A 22,643-nucleotide genomic window follows, 5' to 3' on the forward strand; every position below is an offset into this window, starting at 1 on the left:
CTTCCTCATTACCCAGGAAATTTGACTGAGCTTCTTTTGTTCCTGCTCTTAAAGCAGTGATTTCTTCTAACACCATTGATTCTTGCAGAATAATAAAAAAAAAAAGTCAAGGTATCTCCTCTTTACTACTCACTCAACTTAGGGCTTTTCAGGCAGAGGCTGGGGACTGACAAGAAACCTCTATAAGATGTGATTTGCTAAATTCTCAGCAGAGATAGAAAGTGACTTGGATCTTGAATGGTTAAGGGGCCAGTTTCAGTTCAGTTCAGTCGCTCAGTAGTGTCTGACTCTTTGCAGCCCCAAGAACTGCAGCACACCAGGCATCCCTATCTATCACCAACTCCCGTAGCTTACCCAAACTCATGTCCATTGAGCTGATGATGCCATCCAACCATCTCATCCTCTTCCATCCCCTTCTCCTCCTGTCTTCAATCTTTCCCAACATTAGGGCCTTTTCAAATGAGTCAGCTCTTCGCATCAGGTGGCCAAAATATTGGAGTTTCAGCTTCAACATCAGTCCTTCCAATGAACACCCAGGGCTGATTTCCTTTCGGATAGACTGGTTTGATCTCCTTGCAGTCCAAGGGACTCTCAAGTCTTCTCCAACACCACAGTTCAAAAGCACCAATTCTTCGGTGCTCAGCTTTCTTTATAGTCATTCTCACATCCATACACAACTACTGGAAAAACCATAGCCTTGACTAGACAGACCTTTGTTGATAAAGTAATGTCTCTGCTTTTTAATATGCTGTCTAGGTTGGTCATAAGTTTCCTTCCAAGGAGTAAGCGTCTTTTAATTTCATGGCTGCAATCACCATCTGCAGTGATTTTGCTGCCCCCAAAAATAAAGTCAGCCACTGTTTCCACTGTTTCCCCATCTATTTGCCATGAAGCGATGGAACCAGATGCCATGATCTTCGTTTTCTGAATGCTGAATTTTAAGCCAGCTTTTTCACTCTCCTCTTCTACTTTCATCATGAGGCTCTTTAGTTCTTCTTCACTTTATGCTGTGGTGTCATCTGCATATCTGAGGTTATTGATATTTCTCCTGACAGTCTTGATTCCAGCTTGTGCTTCCTCCAGCCCAATGTTTCTCATGATGTACCAATTTAGGGACATTTTGTTTCTCAGTCTTTTGGGTTTAGATCCCTTTCAGTCAACTAATGAGGTATGCTTACCTCCAGGTCAAATCTGTCAAGAAGATCATTAATATTCACCTTATCCTCTGGCTTATTATAGGTAGAAATGAGTTATAGTATATTACAACAATTTGTTTCAAAATGGCTTACACCTATTAAGCATTAACCATAGCCAGGGACTTCCTAAACATTTTGTCAATACTAATTAAATTCTTATCCAAAGTGTTTCAATGACTCAGTTGCCATTAGCATCTTCATTTAATAGATGATGAAGCCAAAACATGGAGAACTCAAGTATTTGTAACTTTCCCATGGATCACACTTGATAAGTGATGATCTTAGACATAAACCTAGAACAATTTGCTATCTAGCCTGGGCTTTTATCCTCTACGACACCTGGATTGAGGAAATACTATTGTCTTTATTTTATAAAGAAGGTACAGAGATTTTCATGACTTGTCTAAGTCTACACACTGGAAAAAGGCAGAGCCAGGATTTGGAGCCCAGTCCATCCAGCTCTAAAGCTGAGTCTGAATCTTTCTGGTTCTCACTCTTGGTCAAGGTTTATAACACTTTTGGTTATAACTACATGGTACCTTCTCCTACCTATGGGATTTATCAGGAGGGCTTCCTAGGTTGCAGAAGAAGAGAACAAGGTGGCTTCTTGAAGTCAGTCTAGAAGTCATTGATTGAGGTCAACTGAAAGAGGCTGGGATGACTCTATGAGTGATTTAATTTCACGGTATTTGAACTATTAGGGATGTTTCCTATAGGATCTGTTGAAGATGACTTACCCCACTAAACTGTACAGCGAAAACTATAGTCACTTTACTATATTTTGTTACGGTCCAGGCTTGAGGCTGTGGTTCTGGACAAAACGAGTCAAGAATCCAGGTCAAAGAGCAAGAAAGAAATAACTTAAAGGGGTAAAGGTATAGAGCACAGAATACCAAGATCACATTCATCTTTTGAAATACTGAATGGATACACATCAAAGACAAAGGAAGCCATGGATGGTTCATTTCCAGAACCAAGGCTGGTGTAGGCATCTGAACCCACAGGCCAAAATACGCAAAGCCCTCTAAAGACAAGTAGAAGTGAATGCTGGTCTGGATTGTGAGATCAGAGTTGAGTTCAGTAGGAAATAGGTGGAAAATAAAAGTGGTCGATTGAGTGCTACTGGTGTAACCTATTGTTCTGGAACCCTAAATGGACAGCCCCCTGTTTTTTCATTATGGCGGCTGTGTTTATACCCATCAAAATCGTGGAGTCTTGAAAATGGACTGATGAATCACCACAGGAAGCTTCTGCTAATTAACCTGAAGTATCTATTTTATGTGTTTCTTTCCTTCAATGAAACAGGATGAAATGACTGTGTTGTCTTTTCATTCTCTGAGGTACCAAAAGAGACAGCAGGATGTATAAAGTATTTCTTCTCTATTTTGAGAATAAAATCAGTGGTATGTGTTTATTTACAGATGGTTCTTAACAGTTGTCCCTTTTAAATGAAACCTGATGATTGGAAGTGATTGTACTTAATGGCAGTGAGTTCTGCCAAATAAATAATGCTCTAGAGAAGCAAATATGTGTAATTAAATTTGACAAAGTAGTCATGGTTTGCTTTGGAATCATCAACAGCTACTTATATGACAATTAACCCTCTAACAGTCTCTTTAGGTCTTCCTGTTGCCTATATGAGATTATTAAGCCAGTCAGTAGGTGATTAGTTTGGTCAGACTGACAGAGAGTACAATGGATGCCTTAGCAGTAAAGCTGGTTTATCAAATAACCTTAAATGGGTTAAGAAACAAAATAAGTTCTTTTTGTTGTTGTTTTACTTTGTTTGCCGACTCTGATTTTCAACCATGCTATGCCCAAAACTCCCTTTTCCATTCCTGAAAAATAACTTGGCAGGGCTCTATAGCTTTCTAGTCCTTCTCAGATATAAAGACTCAGTGTAGTCTATTTTGAAACTAAAATCTCATATTGGATTCAAATTTCTTCTCTTGGAACCCTCTTACACTGTTGGTGGGAATGTAAATTGGTACAGCTACTATGGAGAAAGATACAGAGGTTCCTTAAAAAACTAAACGTAAAGTAAACATATGACCCTGCAATCCCACTCCTGGGGATATATCCAGATAAAAACATGATCCGAAAGTATACATGCACTGCAGTGGTCACCGTGGCACTGTTTACAATAGCCAAAGCCTGGAAGCAGCCTAAACATCCATTGAGAGAGGAATGGATGCATATATACAGTGCAGCGTCTGTATACACAATGGAGTACTACTGATCCATTAAAGAGAATGGAACAATGCCATTTGCAGCAACACAGACGGACTTAGAGAGTGTCATACTGAGTGAAGTCAGGCAGAGAAGAAGTGTTGTATGATAGCCCTTATATGTGGACCCTAAAAAGAAATAATACAAGTGAACTTACTTATAAAACAGAAAGAGACTCACAGACTTACGGTTGCCAGAAGGAAGGGATAGGTAGGGGGTTGGGGAAGGTCATGTACATACTGCTGTATTGAAAATGGATAACCAACAAGGACCTACTGTATAGCACTGGGAACTCTCCTCAATGTTATGTGCCAGCCTGGATGGGAGGGAAGTTTGGGGGAGAATGGATACATACACACACATACACACACACACGCACACACACACATACATGGATATATATGGCTGAATCCCTTCGCTGTACACCTGAAACTACCACAATATTGTTCATTGGCTATGCCCCAATACAAAATAATAAGTTTAAGGTTAAAAAAAAAACAAAAAAACTGAGTTCTCTTCAGAAGACAATAATGAAAATAACTTTGTTATTATATTATATATTAAAAAAAATTCTTCTCTTTCCCCCAGCAGATGTCAAAACAGACTCTATTATGACTTCTTGGATTGGAAAAGGGAATTAAGAATTTTTATTGATACTCTTATCATTCTCTCTCCTCCTAGTCAAATTCTCCTGGCCTGCCTGATCTGACTCCTATCAGGAAGAGAGCTAAAGGCACATTTGGCTTTCCCTGTCCTTAACTGACCTTCTGTTGTTGGATAAAGTATGTTTGGAAGGAAGGTAAAGGAGGAAGGATTTATCTAAATAGTCAGAAAACTCAGATTGGGACATGCCCGTGGCTTCATTGATTCTCTTTGCAACCAGTAACTACCACTCATTATGTATTCTTTCCCCTTGACATGTGAAGCTTAACCTCAGGCAACTTTCTGAAGACCTTGCCTATTCCCTTGATGTCCCCAGAAATTCGTAGTTTGCTTCTCCATTGGCCAAGTAGCCTCCTGGGCAGCCCTAAGTTTCCCGAACGCTCTTTAGTTTCAATGCTTGCTCAACTGGAGATGAAACCAGTGAGTCCTCTCCTCACCCTCTGGGGGCAGGAAGGCCACTTACAGGGAGGGCCGTGGCTCTATCTTCTTCCCAGGCACACTGAACCATGATTCCAGCAAGCTCCACTTTCAGTGGCCCTGGTGGTAAAGCATCTGCCAGCAAATTCAGGGTTGGCAAGACACTCGGATTCAACTGCTGGGTTGGGAAGATCCGCTGGAGTAAGCAATGGTAACCCACTCCAGTATTCTTGCCAGGGAAATCTCACGGACCGAGAGGCCTGGAGGGCTATGGTCCATGAGGTCACAGAGCTGGACATGATGAAACACACCTACACACATACTAGTAGACTTCCCCCCTTTGATGACCTCTTTTGACCAACCTTGAGCCCAGTTTCTATGGGAATTTTGCCCTAAAACACAATTAGGCACTTTTTTAGGTCACCCAAGCTGCCCTGGTGGCTTAGAGGTTAAAGCATCTGCTTCCCATGCAGGAGACCCAGGTTTGATCCCTGGGTTCAATCCTTGGGTCGGGAAGATCCCCTGGAGAAGGTAATAGCAACCCACTCCAGTATTCTTGCCTGGAGAATCCCATGGACGGAGGAGCCTGGTAGGCTACAGTCCATAGGGTCACAAAGAGTCAGACCCAACTGAGCAACTTCACTTTCACTTTTCAGTTTCACTTTAGGTCACACGGAATCTTCCTCACTGTGTTCTTCCACTCGGTCATGGTGGTAATAAGATACACTGCAATTTCTCGGTTCCAGCAAACACCCAGCTAGAGAGTAACTCACTTCCGTTTCTCACAGGTGCCTCCAAGCTGTATAAGTTATCCCCTCGAATCCCTTATTCTGTAACCAGTTACCTCGGGAATGGGGAGGAAATAGCCTCTCTCCAGAGCCTGCTCAACTCATAGAGCTGAGAGATTTTCTCCTCCATGATGTCCACCACCAGTAGACTGGGAAAGAGGTTGAGACTGAGTTGACTGAGACTGGCTTGGTGGTAGCAGACTCCACTTACATCACCCGGGGGAAATGTCTGGCCCCAACTGCAGTTGGCTCACTGGTGACCTGAGTGTGGGGCACCCATGAATCTCATTTCCAGTTGTATACCATGCTTACTGCTTTCAGGAAAATACCAAAAAAATTAAGTTTTATAGACTTAAATCAGTCATAAAATAGTGACACTCTTCAACCATATATGTATGGTGGCTTTGATGGTAAAGAATCTGCCAGCAATGAAGGAGATCTGGGTTCAATGCCTGGGTTGGCATGATCCCTTGGAAGGGAATGGCAACCCACCCATTCCAGTATTCTTGCCTGAAGAATTCCATGGACAGAAGAACCTGGCAGGCTACAGTCCATGAGGTCCCAAAGAGTCGGACATGACTGATAACTGACACTTTCATTTCATTCATTCATATATTTCATGAATATATATATGTGTGTGTGTGTGTTATATATGTTATATATATATGTGTGTGCTTTTATATATATATATGTTTGCATATGGAAGACAGGATGGGCTTTATTTGCAAGGGTGAAATGGATGCCATATGGATGCCATGTCACTTCTGTTTTTTCCTGTCCACTGAATCCTCTACTACATGACAAGCCAATGCACCTAGGATTGCCAACATCAGAACGCTAGTTCTAGAATAGAGTTGCCAAGGATTCTCTACCATTCGCAGGGACACTGAAACACTTGTCCTCCTCTTCATCTGAGTTCTTTCCAGAAGCAGTCATACTTTTGACCACAAGGTCCACTTGTAATCACTGTTTTGTCCTTGTTTCTAATATTTCAAAGAGACAGCCATGAAAAGAAGCACTTGTGGTAAGCAGCCCTTTGCTCAGTCAAACGAGTACCAGATCATTGCTTCTCCTCCTGTCTATGGCATCCCCTAGCTTCTGAAGAGCCAAAGTACTTCCTCACTCATCCCCTCCAATGTCCTTTAGAGATGTCCACACTGCTTCTTAACAAGCACAATTCTGCTTCTTGCTTCTTACTGGAAATCGGCTCAGTGCTGACCGGATCTGATCTTTTGGTGGGTGGAGGGGAATGAGGGGTCAAAACTGCATTTGACCCTTTGTTCCACAGCCTTACTTCATAGCTGAGCAGTCAAATTCTGATTTAAACTTCTTTTTCCTAGTCCCTAGATCAGTTTCTTACCTTGGAGCATGTCCCCTTTGCTGATCTCATACATTTTTATTTTATTTGATACTTGATGTTATGCTTGGATTATAGAACTTCCATTCAGTAAAGGTTCTGTAACAAATTGTTCTTTTGTACAATTGCCAACTCTCTCAGACTAAAAACTTATTGGGGGAAAAAGCCAGATAAAGAATTAAATGGAGTCCAAATTAGGGGCTGGCTAATAAAATCAGATTTTCTTGACACTTTTAGTCAATGCAAAAATAATTGTGGGAATATAAAAGGTTTTTTATGGTCAATTATTCTTGTCTTAGTAAGTATCTATAATCATAGCCCCCTTGGAATAGGTAATAATCCTCCACTGAGAAAAGTGAGACTTCCCTACAGATCCATAAGAATGGTAAGACATTATCACATGCATGCATAAAATATATTAATATTGAAATGTGCTGGCTTTAAGGTCAAGCAGGTAGGCGTCTTTTTTTCTACCTTGAAAAAATATATATACTCTCTGACTTTATTGGGCTACTGACATCCAATTGATCTGTATTATTCTTAGCTGGCAAGAGCCTATATACCTAAATGCCTAAGATAATAGGTATTACAGTATTAGGTAAAAAGCCTCCATGCAGTCTATAGCAATATCAAAAAGATAGAAAGTGTAAAATAAGGGAGATTAAGATGACACTAGAAAGCTTTGAATGAGGTGTCATTTTGCATTTAGAGAGACAACCAGGACAGTTAAGACAGAAGCAAAAAAATCCCCTTTCTCACCAGCTGCCCTTAAAGGTTTACAAATGATCTGTTAACAGAAATGAGTTTCTCTTGGGCTTCAGACACCATTTATTACGCTGGGAGAGAGACCAAAAAAAAAAAGGAGATGGAAAAGACTGGAAAATTATGCTTATTTGAAGGCAAAATGCTTCCCATCAGCAACATGATGAAAATGCACCAAAGGTGTCAGGCAGATGTTGACATGTTACTATTTCTCATGAGGCCTTTCACTGAGGAGTGAGTGCAAAGAACTTTTGGGGTGTTCTCTAGAATATGAATGGAAATGCACTGCTAGGCTAGATGCCTTGCCTGAGAAATTGTGATTATATTTGATGATGAAGAGGAAGAGGAAGTGTGTCCTAAATAGGGGGCTTGAACCTCGATTCCCTGGCTGCCTCCCAGATGTCTTGTGCTACGAATGGGCGCATCTGATCTCTCTTAGTCAATTTCATTCTGGAAAGTAGCCAGTGGGCCTAGTTCACGACCCAGTGATGTCATTATAATTCATTCTCCCTCACCACAAAGACTTCGGAACTTTCCAATTTACAATGGGTCTTTTTAATAAAGAAGAGTGTCATGCACAGAATTTTTAAGTGTTTCTAATAATTTATCTTTTTTTTTCTGTTTTAGCTTCAAAATGGCCTATGGTATTTCTATGAAGACTGGACTCTCAAAACCATTCAAAGAATTTATATCTTTGTTAAACTACACGGTAAGTTTTATGAGCTGAACTGAGGTTATCGAAGCTTCTTTCAAGAGAGCATCTTGTCCAAATAAACAGACAAAAACTAAATTTTTATCTTTATTCATAAAGCAGATTAGGGCCCCTCAAATGTACTAAGACCTGATTGATCTTACATCTTGAACACGGATGTACAAACTCTAAATAGGATAAATGCCAATTTTAGCAATATTCTCTGTGTTTTGAGCCTGGCTTTCCAAGCTGAGGGTGGGGCCAGGAACCAATAGAGATACGTGTAAGCCAGTTAACAGCATTTAAGGGCTATGGCCTCATCTGTGCATTCTCTCAACACCTCTCCTGGGCTGTAAGAAAATATTCACTGATGAAGATGACATATAAATCGAACTCAGCATTGAGGAGTTAGAGCCCCGCCTGCCCAAGTCCCTCACCTCCTTGAACTTGGTTAACCCTCCTTGCTAAAATAAACTTGGCTGAGATGACTTCACTTATCCTCGGCATGGTTTTTTAAAGCCCTGGGTAGTGCACGCAGAGTGGATGATCAATGGATGTGTGGCCTGTACTGTAATTTAACTTGCTCTGTCTGACAGGAGATGTGGAATAGCTAAAGAGAGGCTTTACTTGTAATCTTCTTATCACCTTATCCTGGAGTGTTTGTGAAGAGCAAGGCCTTGCCTGCCCTGACTCCCAATTGAGGGTTAATACTAAGAAAGAGAAATTGCCCTTTAGTAGGTCTTGATGGAGCGACCTGACAAAACCTTTTCTGGACACATCGGGAACTCTGGCTTCTCAAGGCTGGATGGACACTGGCTTTCTCGAGCTATAGCATGGTTGTTTTTCTCCTCTACGCTTTGTAGAAATAACTTGCTGTAATCCTGATGTGATGGGAGCAAAAAAAAAAAAAAAAAAAGGAAGGAAAGAAAGAAAGAGACCCATACATTTGTTTTCATTCCTTTTCTAAGGTATAGATTCTAAGTCAGATCTTCCTGTACGTGAAGTCACTTCAGTCTCGTCCAACTCTTTGCCACACTATCTTTGGACCATAGCCTGCCAGACTCCTCTGTGCTTGGGATTCTCCAGGCAAGAATACTGGTGTGGCTTGCCATTTCTTTTTCCAGGGGATCTTCCCGACCAGGGGATCTAACCCTCACCGGCAGGCAGGTTTTTTATCTCTAGCGCCGCCTGGGAAGCCCAGATCTTCACCGCTGGATTATGATGAGGCAGAGAAGGAGTGCGAAGAGAGAGGTACCAGACTACCAGTGCAGGATGGGGAGGAGGTGGGGGCCCCCTGAATGCTGAGATGCAGATATAGACAAGGTCAAAACTGACGGGGTGAGGGACGAGAGGAGGAAAACAGAGAAAGGCGGAGGGAAACAGAGGCGGAAGGAGAAAGAGAGGGCCAAAAAGGGGCGGGGAGAAAGGTTATTAACGAGAAGTAAACCCCATCTGGGGGCGCTTAGAGGAAAGAAAGCTCAGGATATAGCCAAATTAGGGAGGTGTGCATACAGAGGTAGGGCTGCACAGAGAAGGGGCGTTGACCTTCTCCGGAGGCAGTTTTCCTGTTTTCACAGAAAGCTGAGCCTCCACAGAAAAGCCTGTCAGCGTCAGGCTTTCCAGGGTCAGGTAATTCACACTCTCCCTGATGACCTTGAGGTATATGCAATTCTTTGAAGTGAGCACTCCGTGAATCTGATCAAGGGACTATTTTCTTTCCAAGGAGCAGGTCCGGGATGGGCTGTGCCCTCAAAATGATCCTGTATGCGTGGGATGGTGGTTATAAAAGGCAACAATCACAACTCAGGGAACAGGTGTCACATAGCCATGGAGACGATGGGCTGGGGGACCCAGAGAGTAAGTAGCAGGGACACAGGACAAACTTTGCGGAGTAGCTGTGATAATGCCGTTACTGATAAGAAGAAAAGCAGACATTTTAATGGCAAGATTCAATGCAGCTACTGATATTTTTTCAGCCCTTATCATTTGCGTGTGGGTCCTGTAAATGTGTCTGAATTACTATTGAGCTCAGTCCTGTCCGACTCTTTGTGACCCCATGGATTGTAGCCCGCTGGGCTCCCCTGTCCATGGGGATTCTCCAGGCAAGAATACTAGAGTGGGTTATCATTTCATTCTCCTGGGGAGCTTCCCAACCCAGGGATCAAACCTCTGTCTCCTGTGGTTTCTGCATTGTAACCAGATTCTTTACCCACTGAGCCACCTGGGAAGCCCTATATATTTATGTATTCAAATATGTATGGGTCTATAAATACATCTAATGTTCACAGACTCTCTCAAGGTAATTATTATTATTATTCTAATTTTATAACTGAGGATATTAATAAATGCTTGAAAAACTTACCCAAGGAAAGATGCCCGTGTATTCAGAAAGTTTGATCAAGGTATACTGCATAAAAGCATGCAGCTATACCTATGGGATCCATAATATACGTGACCAGAGTGGGAAAGAAGGAAAAGGGGGAAGGTGTCAAGTGAAGGAAGACAGCATGGGGAGATGTGGCGGAAACTGGGTCACTGAGTGGTTTACATGCAGCTCCTAGAGAACTATATTGTATCTTATAGGCAATGGTAGATAGGGGAGTTTTATTAGGGAAGTCATATGATTAGATTTGTATTTGTGAAAGATAACTGAACGGTAATTGATTAGAGGAGGGGTGAGAATTCTGATAGGGTGTCAAAGAGAGATTCAGGAACGTCATTTAAACAAAACATAATATGAGTTAAGAACTCACAGAAATAAACATGGTAGTTTATTTAATCCTAACGCTGAAAACTATCACTCCTTTGTACCCTCTCCATCTTTTGGCAAAGAGGGTTTAAATAATCTTCTCATGGCAGCACAACCAGTAATAGCAGAACTGAGAACAAGTTCTCAAAGTCAGGATGCAGAACTTACTCTTATATTCACCATCCTGTATTTTTAATAATGAGAATAAGAGTAAGGAAGGAAATTGAAACCATGAGCTGGATTCCGAAATCTTCCTGAATTAGAGGGCAAGATAAGGATGACTGTAGATAAAAGAGAAGAAGGTGGAGAGTCAGTGCCTTTTTTATGAGCACAGGAAAATCATGGTCAAAAGACATACTGAGGATCAAGAACAGTGACCAGAGTTCTTGACCCTGAGGAATTTGGGGAATGAGTATAAAGCATCCTCTTCCTTTAGGGACTGTGGAGGGAGCAGTACCCTCAGGTACCAGTCCCTTTCTACACACTGATTCAGTTGGACTGAGGTGGATTACAGGGCCTCAGCTTTTATCCTGAGCTGTTGCTATAAGTCAGATGTGAACCCTCAGTTGACAACCACAGAGTAAACTCAAGGAAAGGTACATTGTCTGACAAGCAGAGATGGAGGAAAATTTTCTGGACAGAATGGGAATTCTAGCAGGACAAGTGGAAGTGTTTGAAGAAGAGAAAACAGCCATTGATGTCATTATTGCAATTGTGTGTGTACCCATGAGTCACACTCTTCCCCATCACTTGATATTATATTGATTCCATGACAATGGTTCATTCAGATTGCATTATTCTTTTACTGAAAGCATCTAAATATTTTTGTTCAGAGAGCCATGGTGTGAGAATTCTAAAAATAAAAAAAATGAAAAAACAGTGATAATAAGATATAGCAATGTGTGATTGACTCAGTTCAGTTCAGTTCAGTCGCTCAGTCATGTCCGACTCTTTGCGACCCCATGAATCGCAGCACGTGATTGACTATTGGCTTGTAAATACTGCTGCTGCTGCTGCTGCTAAGTCACTTCAGTCATGTCTGACTCTGTGCGATGCCATAGACGGCAGCCCAGCAGGCTCCCCTGTCCCTGGGACTCTCCAGGCAAGAACACTGGAGTGGGTTGCCATTTCCTTCTCCAATGCATGAAAGTGAAGAGTGAAAGTGAAGTCAGTCAGTCGTGTCAGACCCCTAGCAACCCCACAGACTGCAGCCCACCAGGCTCCTCCGCCCATGAGATTCTCCAGGCAAGAGTACTGCCATTGCCTTCTCCGTGTAAATACTAGACAACACAAATTATTAAGCAGATCTAGGAGAGTGAGTTTTTCTCTGTTTATGCTGTGAAGTGATGGCTTGGGCTGGATTATCTACCATGTCACGTGCCAGCTCCTTCTTTTGCATTTCCCTCTCTCACATACTAATGCCCCACATACCAAAAAGTTTCTGATCTCATTTAAATCAAGATTTGAGAGAAAAAGAAACAAAGAAAAGATGAGGGAAGGAAGGAAAGAAGAAAGGAAACTAGGAAAAGGAATCAAGAATTCCTTATATATCAAGGACAAGTAGAATGAATTTTATGGCACATATAAAGCATAGAAAGATTGCCTGGAGGAGGAAGGACAGTTCATGATTATTTATTAGGCTAATGAAAGAAATAAGAAATGAAAGCAAGCTGTTTCCTGAAACATGGCAGTATATAGATATAATCAAAAGATATTGCAGTTTTATATGTAGTGTGTGCACAGGTGATGATTCTAAAGAAGTAGATGGAATTAATCAAAATCTTTTTTTTTAAAGCTATTAAGGAAGAGTTCCGTGGTTTTTATTATTAACTGCCAGTTTAAACATTTGATTTTGATTATATTTGAAAAATTAATTATGCTATAAGAATAGGGAAACAATAATTCAGAAACAGGTACTTGAGCTTGTCAGTCAAATATGAACTCTACATCTGAGTCCAAAACCTCATTAAATCAGAACAGTATGCATTCATATAAGTAGCATATATGTGAGCTGTATAATACGGCTGCATAAGTAAGCAAAGTAGGCGTGGCCACATAATGAATGACTCAAAGCAGGAAAGAATATAATACTGCTTACCTGTGGGACTTTGCCGACAAAGGTCTGTCTAGTCAAAGCTATGTTTTTTCCAGTAGTCATGTGTGGATGTGAGAGTAGGACCATAAAGAAGGCTGAGCACTGAAGAATTGATGCTTTTGAACTGTAGTGTTGGGATAGACTCTTGAGAGTCCCTTGGACTGCAAGGAGATCAAACCAGTCAATCCTAAAGGAAATCAGTTCTGAATATTGATTGGAAGCACTTATGCTGAAGCTGAAACTCCGAAAATTTGGCCACTTGATGTGAAGAACTGACTCACTAGAAAAACATTGATAATGGGAAAGATTGAAGGCAGGAAGAAAAGGGGACAACAGAGGATGAGATGGTTGGATGGCATCATTGACTTGATGGACATGAGTTTGATCAAGCTCCAGGAGTTGGTGATGGACAGGGAGGCCTGGCGTACTGCAGTCCATGGGGTGGCAAGGAGCAGGACAGGACTGAGTGACTGAACTGAACTCACCTGTGGACTGTAGTAGTCATACCTATATAGACATAGAATTCTGTTCAGAATGTTAAGAGGAGCATTGATGAGCTTGAACAGAGAGGAGATGACTGTTAGGCTTTTTTTCTTGGTTAGTAGACAATTTACAGAGACATAATAAAAATCAACTTCAAAAGCTTGTATGCCATCCTAGAAAGTCTTGTTAAAACAATTTCAAGAAGGGCAATTTTCATCTGATTGTAAGAAAGAGCATTTTAATAATCAGAACTTTCCTGAGATAAAATGGACCTCTATAAGAGGTAATGAGTTAACTTTAGCAGGAGATTTTGATCTCGGGACTAGGTTATCATTTGTTGGACCTATTAACAAAGAGATTAGGATGTCAGGTGGGGATAAAAAGTAATAATAATCATAGTAATAATAATGGGCAATAATGAGTTCTTATTGTATCCCAGGTACTTCTTCATATGTATCATCTTATGTATCCCAATTACTCCAGCAAGAGATTGATGATATTCTGCTTATCACATAGATAAGAAAAATGAAGCCTCAGAAAATTACTCCTAAAAGGCATAGCCAAGAGCTGCACACTTTTGACAACCACCCTATAGTGCTTCTTCAGGTAGCTGCAATAAGAGATCTTCAAGGTCACTTTAAATTCTAATGATCATTGATTTTGGAAGTTACCTTGTAGGAATTTAGAGTAGTGATTTGGAGTCAGATCAGGGTTCAAATTTGGACTGTCTCTTGTCATTAATGCGTAACCTTGGATGATGAACCTAAACTCTCTGCAGCCCAGTTTTTCATCTGTGAAATATAAATTACTGTGTTTAATTTATACGATTGTGAAAATTAAAAAAGGTCATGTATGCAGCTTTTAAGCGCAGTGCCCAATGCTAGTCATACCCTTACCCGATCATGGGTAGCACTTTAGTGTTCTAATATGTAAGATATTATTAATATGGTGTTCTTTGCACTACATATTGTCCTCCTAAGTTTTAGTACCAAAATGTTAAAAAAAAAATGTGATTCCAGACCAAATTTCAGTCCTCTTAAAGGATAACCATTTGATTTCATCCTTTAATTTCTTCAGCAGTAAGATATCAACTTAAAATTAAGTGACAGTTTATAGAGATATTTGTAGTATATGTAGAAAAAAGACAATACCAAGAATATATGAAGACAAAAAATGAATGCATGAAGGCGTATAATCCAATAAAATAGGCAAAGAACAAGTACTTCAGGAAAAAAGAGACACAAACAGTGAGTAAACATAGGAAAACATGCTCAAACAATTATTTTTGGCCCAACTGTCTGCGAAAATCATCACCATCATCATTACAATTTTAATATCCCACACAGTGTCTTATTCCCCCTTGACTCCACATCTCCCTCCAATTATCACTCCATCACTCTGTTCCCTTTGTAGAAAACTCTTCAACAGTGTTGTCCATGCATACTCTTTCCACTTCCTAACTTCTCTCTTGTTTTTGAAACAACTCAAATCCAGATTTCTCCCTGTCACTGAAGAAGAAAAAGTATGTTTCTCTTAGAGCTGTTGACTGCCATCTTGAAATCATAGAGGAAGCCAATTCTACCCAGATCAAACAGATAAGAGGTTCCAAAGTGACATCACTGAGATTTCTAACTAACTTTGAAGCCTACTTGACTTTTGGACATTTCTGTTATCATTTAGCAGTTTGGATGAAGTTTCTGTTTCCTAGAACAAACATGGATGAGTATAACCAACCAGCTGGGAGAGTCCCTGTGTGAAGATGGACTCCAGGAGAGGAGGGAGTATGTGGGGAGTCGGAGACTGGCAACTTCTAAGGAGAAAAGATGTAGAGGAAGTGATAACATAAAATGCCAGTCAGTATTCAATCCAAACAGTGTTTGCAGATTTGTGTCTAAAGAGTACAGGGAAATTCACACATGAGATGTCAAATCAGCGAGAGATTCAAACAGGATCTGAAAGGCTCTGTGAAAGGATAAGGTGATGCACTGAAAAAAAATCAAGAAACATTTTAAAATATATAATTGCTTTGCCCCAAGATTCAAACTAAAATGGTTTTAAAGTCCAAGTTGCTTAATTGATCATTAAATTAATTAATGTTTCCTCCTTCCTTCCTTGTGTGTGTGTGTGTGTTTTGTTTTAGGTTATCAAGCCCATATTTAGCCATGAGTAAGATATTCCTCATGTCCTCATGTAACTTGTATAATGTAACACAGAAGACATAAACAAAAGACTTTAACTTTTACTCATTTTCAGTGTGGCGAGTGAATTTCTTGTGTTTGACTTTCAAATCTTAATTAAAGTTCTTTAACTTTCTTTAGGAGCAGACTCTAAGATTCCTAAGCCCAATATTTAACCTATAAATTTGCCTGTTTGAGTTTTTTGAAAGTCTCACATCTTTTTGTTGATTTTGACCTTAAAGAACCAAATAGATTCGGGAGAAGGAGAATGATGAAGCAGGATACTCTTTACAAGGGGAGAGATTCAGGGACATCCTAGAGTACAGGGGACATGCACAATAAGCAGGGCCTGATGAGTCTTTGAATAAAAGTCAGTCATGAGGCTATCCCACCAAAGGTGACTTATTCACAGTTTAAATCACAACATGGAAAATGATCACCAGAAACTTGGATTATAAGTCTTTTTTTTCTTTTTAGCTGCAGCATGTAGTGTCTCTAGTTGTGGAGCGCCAGCTTAGTTGCCTTGTGGCGTGTGGGACCTGAGTTCCCTGCCCAGGGATGGAATCCATGTCCTACTCGGGGCAGACTTTTAACCACCAGACCACCATGGGTCACTGGATTGCAAACCTTGGCAATCAAAATGTTGCCAGGATGCAAATCCTGATTAATAACCTTTGATTATGGGTCCACTGAAGTCATTTTTTCTGTATTTTATACCCTCTGTTGCAGTAATTTTTATATTGCATTTGTAGATTTTTTTTCCTATAAAAAGTAGTCAACTCAAAAATTGTATTGTACATTTCTCAAATAATGCTTATGTAACTATATCCATTAGGAGTATGACAAAGCTCTAGTTTATGGCCATCATTCATGAACATCATTCTCATACATGATATTTTCATAATATTTCTGAATCTGAAGAAGAATCTCTAGAAGTATGATGAATACTAAAAAGAGGGGCATCTAGAGAGTAGAGATTGGCTTTCAGAGAAGGCCACATTGAATTGTGTTCTGAATTTTTAAAAAGTACTTTCATCACTAAAAATTTTCTTAGTGTGTCTTATAATGATGACTTAATCTGAATTAAATTGCTTCTTTCACCATAATTTTATGCTTTTATTCAAAATATGTAAATTTTTAAAGTCTATATTGAACATTTGTACTCAACACAGAATAAATGGCCATAGCACATAAGGTTATCAATATATTTGAGTATATTCAAATTTGTCATCCTGACTTTATGTTTAAAGATACTCATGTTTATGTTATAATAATGTATACACAGTAAGAATACGTGTATTTAGAGAGTGCTTCATTACTTTTTTATTGTGCCAACGAAGATTTATTATGTGGAAAAGACAACGTCATATCTCTTATTCCCTGCAATCTCAAACAAGAGAATTGTTGCCATAATTATGGTCATGGTTATCTTCAAACAAATTCATGGGTATTCTACTTTCTCTTGAGTGGCAATGAATTTAAAAATAATATTAAAAAACATCAAGCAAATAAACAAAAAACATACCCTACATTCAAGGAAATGGAACTCTTCTGGGTCAGCAACTCTTCTTGGATAGGAACTCTTCTTGGAAAATAACTCTTAATTAAAATCTCTTAAAAAAAAAAAGCTAACCACGTAAAGCAGTGTATGTCATTGCCAAAGGAATGACGGAGCTGCTAAACAAGATTTTGTCGGAGGTGGACATGTTTGTATGTACCTGGAAAAGAGTTTCACAAATGGGGGAATCTTAAATTGAGCTTTAAAGAACTGGGTAATCTTGGACTGTGGAAAGATGGGGTAGGTAAAAATATGTTTTACATAATAAGATGAAAAGGAAAGAAGGCAGGAGGGGAGAAAGGAGCAAAGGGAGGAATGAAGGATAAAAAAGCGAGAAAACCTAGTCTTCCCCTTTTTCTTGGGATTTAGAAAGAAATGAAAGGCTTGAATTCTCAAGAAAAATAATAAGAAATCATCAATTGAATACCAAAAAAAAAGAAAAAAACAGAAACAACACATATTTTTTAAAAAATTCCACCAAAGATCTATAGACAAAGAAATACAAAAGAAATAAACTCTGGAAAATCAATTTTTTTCTAAGTAAATAAAAAATACAGAACAACTCCAACACTGGTCATTTGCTTAAGATGGAAGCCAGTGTTCTGAGAAACAAACCTGTCATATACAACCAGAAGAAACCAACTGGATTGTGATGAATCCATAGGTTACCATGGCAAACTGATCACTGATCTTGAGAACCCCAGATCCACAGAGAATCCTCCCAATCAGGTTTTCCCTTAACAGGGGAAGGTAGATGATTACACAGAGGCTGGGAGTAAAAGCAGAAAGGTTTCCCTGCCTCACAGTGTCACATTTGTCAAAATCTCAGTTTCCTGACATCTAACTGGGATCTTACCATCAGGTAGCTTCATGTCTGTGATCTCATAGTCCTCTGGAGCTTGGAGAAAGTGTAAACATAGACATTTTTTCCTTCATTTTATAAAATTCTTTAAAAGTAAAAAATGCTTTAAAAGACTAAAGAAAAAAATCATAGCTATGTATTATGAGGTCTTAATATATTAAATTACTGTGTAATAAAAATAGCACAAAAATTAGGAGAGAGTATAAATGAAGTTACATAGTTATAAGGTTATTTCATTATACACAGAATGGCATAAAGCTAATTCAATATTTATTGTGATAAATTGAGTGCATACTATAAACTTAAGTGCAACTATACAAATAAAAATTCAAAGATTATAGCTAAAAAACAATAGAAAATATACAGTGAAATATTTAAAATTTATAAATTAATCCAAAGAGAAAGCAAGAAAAGAGAAAAAAAATAGAGAGTGCAGACAGGAAACCAGTAGTAAAATGTTTGACTTAAATTTAGACATATAGTTAAGTAAAAATATTTTAAATGTAAATGAGTATAATACATCCCATGGAAAAAATTAAAACTTTCAGGATGAAAATAAGCTAAGACTCAAGAATGGGCTTTTTACAAGGGATACACTTTGACTATAAAATCACAGATGTATTGAAAGTAAAAGAATGGGAAAAAATATGCCATGGGGAAAGTAATTATGAGATTGCTTCTGTGTGGGCATGCGTGCTCAGTCACTCAGTCATGTCCAGCTTGTGTGGACTGTAGCCTGCCAGGCTTCTCTGTTCATGTGAATTCTCCAGCAAGAATGCTGGAGTGGGCTGCCATTTCCTTCTCCAGGGGATCTCCCCAACCCAGGGATCAAACCCGCATCTCGTTCATCTCCTGCAATGGCAGGTGGGCTCTTTGCCACTAGCACCACCTTGGAAGCTTGCTTGTGTAGTTATATTGATATCAAACAGTAAACTGGAAAACAAGAATATCATTACCAGAAATAAACTGGGTCACTTCATAATGAGAAAAAGCATCAGTTCATATTTATAAAGATATTCACAATATAAAACAGTCCTATATGTATACTCATTTAATCAGTTTCAAAGTAGGTGAATAAAAAAATAGGCCTATAGAGAATACTACATAAACTCAGACTCATATTTGGAGATTTCAATCTCTCTGTCAGTAATTAACAGATGAAGCTAGCCAAAAAAATAATTACAAATATAGTATATTTGAACACACTATAAAAAATTTGACTTAAATTGACACCAACAGAACATTATACTGATAACTGTGAATATGGATTTTTTTCAATATACAGGGATTGTTCAACAAGTCACACCACATGATGTAGTATAACTTTCAATAGATTAAAAAAATGTTGAAGTTTTATAAACTATTTTCTCTAACATCAATTAAATTACATTAGAAGTCAGAAACAATAAAATAGATAAGAAAACGTAAAACATTTAAAATTTAAATGATAGGCAAACAACCCAGGGGTCAAATAAAATACCACAAGTATAATTAGAAATTATTCTAACTGAATGCTAAGTACAAATATTACATATCAAAATTGGTAGGATGTAACTAAAGCAGCTCTTAGGGGAAATTTGTGTCTTTAAATGCTTGAAAGTGAAAAGAGTAAATTAAAAAAATAATCTGAAATATAAACTTCCACTTCAAGAAAATAGAGAAACAATAAAGTAAATTCTAAGACAGGAGAAGTGAAGCAATAAAAGATCAAAGCAGAATGAATAAAATGATCAAGCAGAACCAATGAAATAGGAAACAGAAGAATAGAATAAAATAGAGAGAAGCAATAAAGAAAATTACCAAAGTAAACAGCTCTTCAAAAAGAATAAAATTGTTAAACTGCTTGCCAGATTGATCAAATAAAAAGAGAAATGGTACAAATTATCAATATCAAGGAAAAAAAAGAGAGACATCCTACAAATCCTATAGGAGTTGAAAGGATAATACTAGGATATTTTGGGGGGGGGGAAGCAATAAATTCAAGAGCCTAAACAAAATTGACAGTTTACTTGGAAAAAAGAAAATGACAATCTTCCAAATGGTAAACAGAAAGGAACTGCAAAGTTTGCAGAGTCAGTTCAGGTTGCCACAGCAAAACGTCAGAGATGGGGTGGCTTGAGCAATAGAAAATTGTGTCTAACAGTTCTGGAGGCTAAAAGTCGGTAAACGAAGTATCAGCTGATTTGGTTTTTGATGAGAGTTCTTTTCCTGACTGGCAGATGGCTGTCCTGATATGACATCACACAGCTTTTCCTGGGCCCCTGCTGTTTGTCCTGAGGGCGCTGGAGCTGTCAGAACAGGACCCCATGGTTATGACCTCATTTAACCTTAATTACTCCCTAGATGCATCATCTTTACATAGAGACACACAGAGGGTTAGGACTTCACGTGTATTTTAAAGAACACAAACATTCCGTCCATACAACTCTATACTTATGAAAATATTAAATATAAAATTTGAAAGGTTCTCATTCTTCCTAGTCCCTCAAACAATCAAGAAAGGAACAAAACAATCTCTTCAGACCCTGATGTCTTCAGTGGTAACTGCTTTCAAACATTTAAGGAAAAATTACTACCAATGTCACACAATATCTTTCATAACATAGGAAAGAGGAAAAATATCCCAACTTGGTTTATGAGCTCAGCATAACCTTGACACCAAATATTAAGAAATAGAATACAGCAATACTTTAAAAATATATTCTGTCTAAATATGATTTTTCCCAGAGAGGCAAGGTTGGCTCAATATTCAAATTTTAAATTCATAATATTAATAGCAAAAAGATAAAAATCACATGACTATCTCAATAAATGCAAAAAAATCATTTTTAAAAATTCATAATTAAAAAAATAAGAATGCCAGAATATAGCTCAGAAAACTAGGAGTATTCTTAACTTAATAAAGGGTTATCTACAAAAAATTTTTATTTATTTGTGATATACCCTTGTATTTCATATAAGTGTCCACTGGCACCACTGCACTGGTGAGCCACGCTTTTTCTTTTTCATTTAATGAAAAACTGCAAGAAAGATGGAGAAAAGGATTGCATTGAGCAAGGCACAGCAGTGTGGTCCTTAGATCCTATCAACATTGTGTCTTCTGAACCCGCATCTTCCCAATCTCACCTTACCTCAGTCTTAAGATTTCAATCTTCTCTTCTCTGGATACTGCCTTCAATATGCTATTCCCAGAGAAAGAAATTAATTACTGCTCTAACTCTTCCAAACTTGCAAATCCTCCTCCTGCTCTGCAGCCATCCAAGGCTCTGAGAGTCATGTTGTGACTTGTAATTATACCCATAAGTGGACCAGTTTTATTAACCTTGAAGCTTACACAATTGTGACAGTCTTCTTTAAGAAAAAATATTAATAATACACAACATCAGATACAAAGTGCAATACTTATTGAACATGAAAATAGAAGTGGAACACATTACAAATTAAAAAAAGATCAATAATTGCCACAAATGTCACTAAATTCAGATTTTTACCATGATAAATTTTAAGTTAACAGTTTGGTATCTCTGTAATACCTTTTTCTTATATTTTCTACATATACTTTGAGTACTTCTTCATGCAACGAACTTCATAATATTTCACTCTAGAGAGAAATTTGAAAGATAGATTTTCTTTTCAACATGGTGATAATTAAGCTCTATCATTTAAACTACTGAACATTTGGGAAAATATTTAAAAATTTACAATTGTCATTAATGACAATTTCATGTAAAATATGGAATTATTGTCAAACATAGGAAAATCTTTCCCAGGTCTTTTTATATAGGAGCTATAAGATTTCAGGGCATTTTAGTTTTTCTGAGGGGTGAAATAGTCTTTGATATAACTCATTAGCCAGTTTGCCTACTTTTGTGTAAATAACATCAGTATTTTTAGCTTTTTCAACACAAATTATTTATGTCAAATCACCTAATACTAATTTTTCCTCCAGTGTATTGATGCTATTCACTATGTTTGATTATTTGTAGAAGTATACTTGTAAGAGTGTGCTTGAATGCATTCCTACCCCAGAATTGCTGATAATAAATTGACTTTGCACAGAAATAATAGTGAATCATGTAAACGTATCATCATAAATTCAGACTAAATAGACTCCCAATTCATCTTCTAAAGTAGGTCCCCGAAATAACTGGGACCATGGCAGTGCTCTACCCAGCATAAGGGAAAAGGTGAAAAAAACAAAGTCAAAAAGGAAAGAGACAGAAATCTTAACCCATTATATTTAAAATATCTTCTGCACAAAATCAGATGACTATGTCATGCGGTGCTGCGCCCTCTCCTTGGGCCTTCAAAGTCTTGAGCAAGTGAGAGGTCCTGAGGCCTAAGCTCCCTCAGTTTCCAAGAGAATCAGCCTCTGATTTTGCCTGTAACTATGTTTTCATCTCCGCTGCCATCTATAGATCTACTGAAAGGATATAACATATCTATATTTCCATTTACATTTCTGTTCCATAAACCTCTTATAGCTAACACAGTGCTCTATGCCTAAAATAGTTTCTTACTTATGGTGAGAGCAAGATATGAGCTTTTAGAATTAGTTGAATTGGACTGAATTTAATTGACAGTGTAAACAATTTAACTGGGCTGGTTTTTATCCT

The 22,643-nt window shown here is 38.4% G+C and overlaps 1 long non-coding RNA gene across 2 annotated transcripts in view; it reads right to left on the reverse strand.

The window, feature by feature from the left end:
* LOC138423861 (uncharacterized) overlaps positions 1 to 22,643 on the reverse strand; it is a 130,644-nt gene that overhangs the window by 22,134 nt on the left and 85,867 nt on the right. The gene's annotated exons all lie outside the window — the stretch shown is intronic.

Source organism: Ovis canadensis, chromosome 18 (assembly GCF_042477335.2).
Source record: "Ovis canadensis isolate MfBH-ARS-UI-01 breed Bighorn chromosome 18, ARS-UI_OviCan_v2, whole genome shotgun sequence".
NCBI classification, from domain to species: domain Eukaryota; kingdom Metazoa; phylum Chordata; class Mammalia; order Artiodactyla; family Bovidae; genus Ovis; species Ovis canadensis.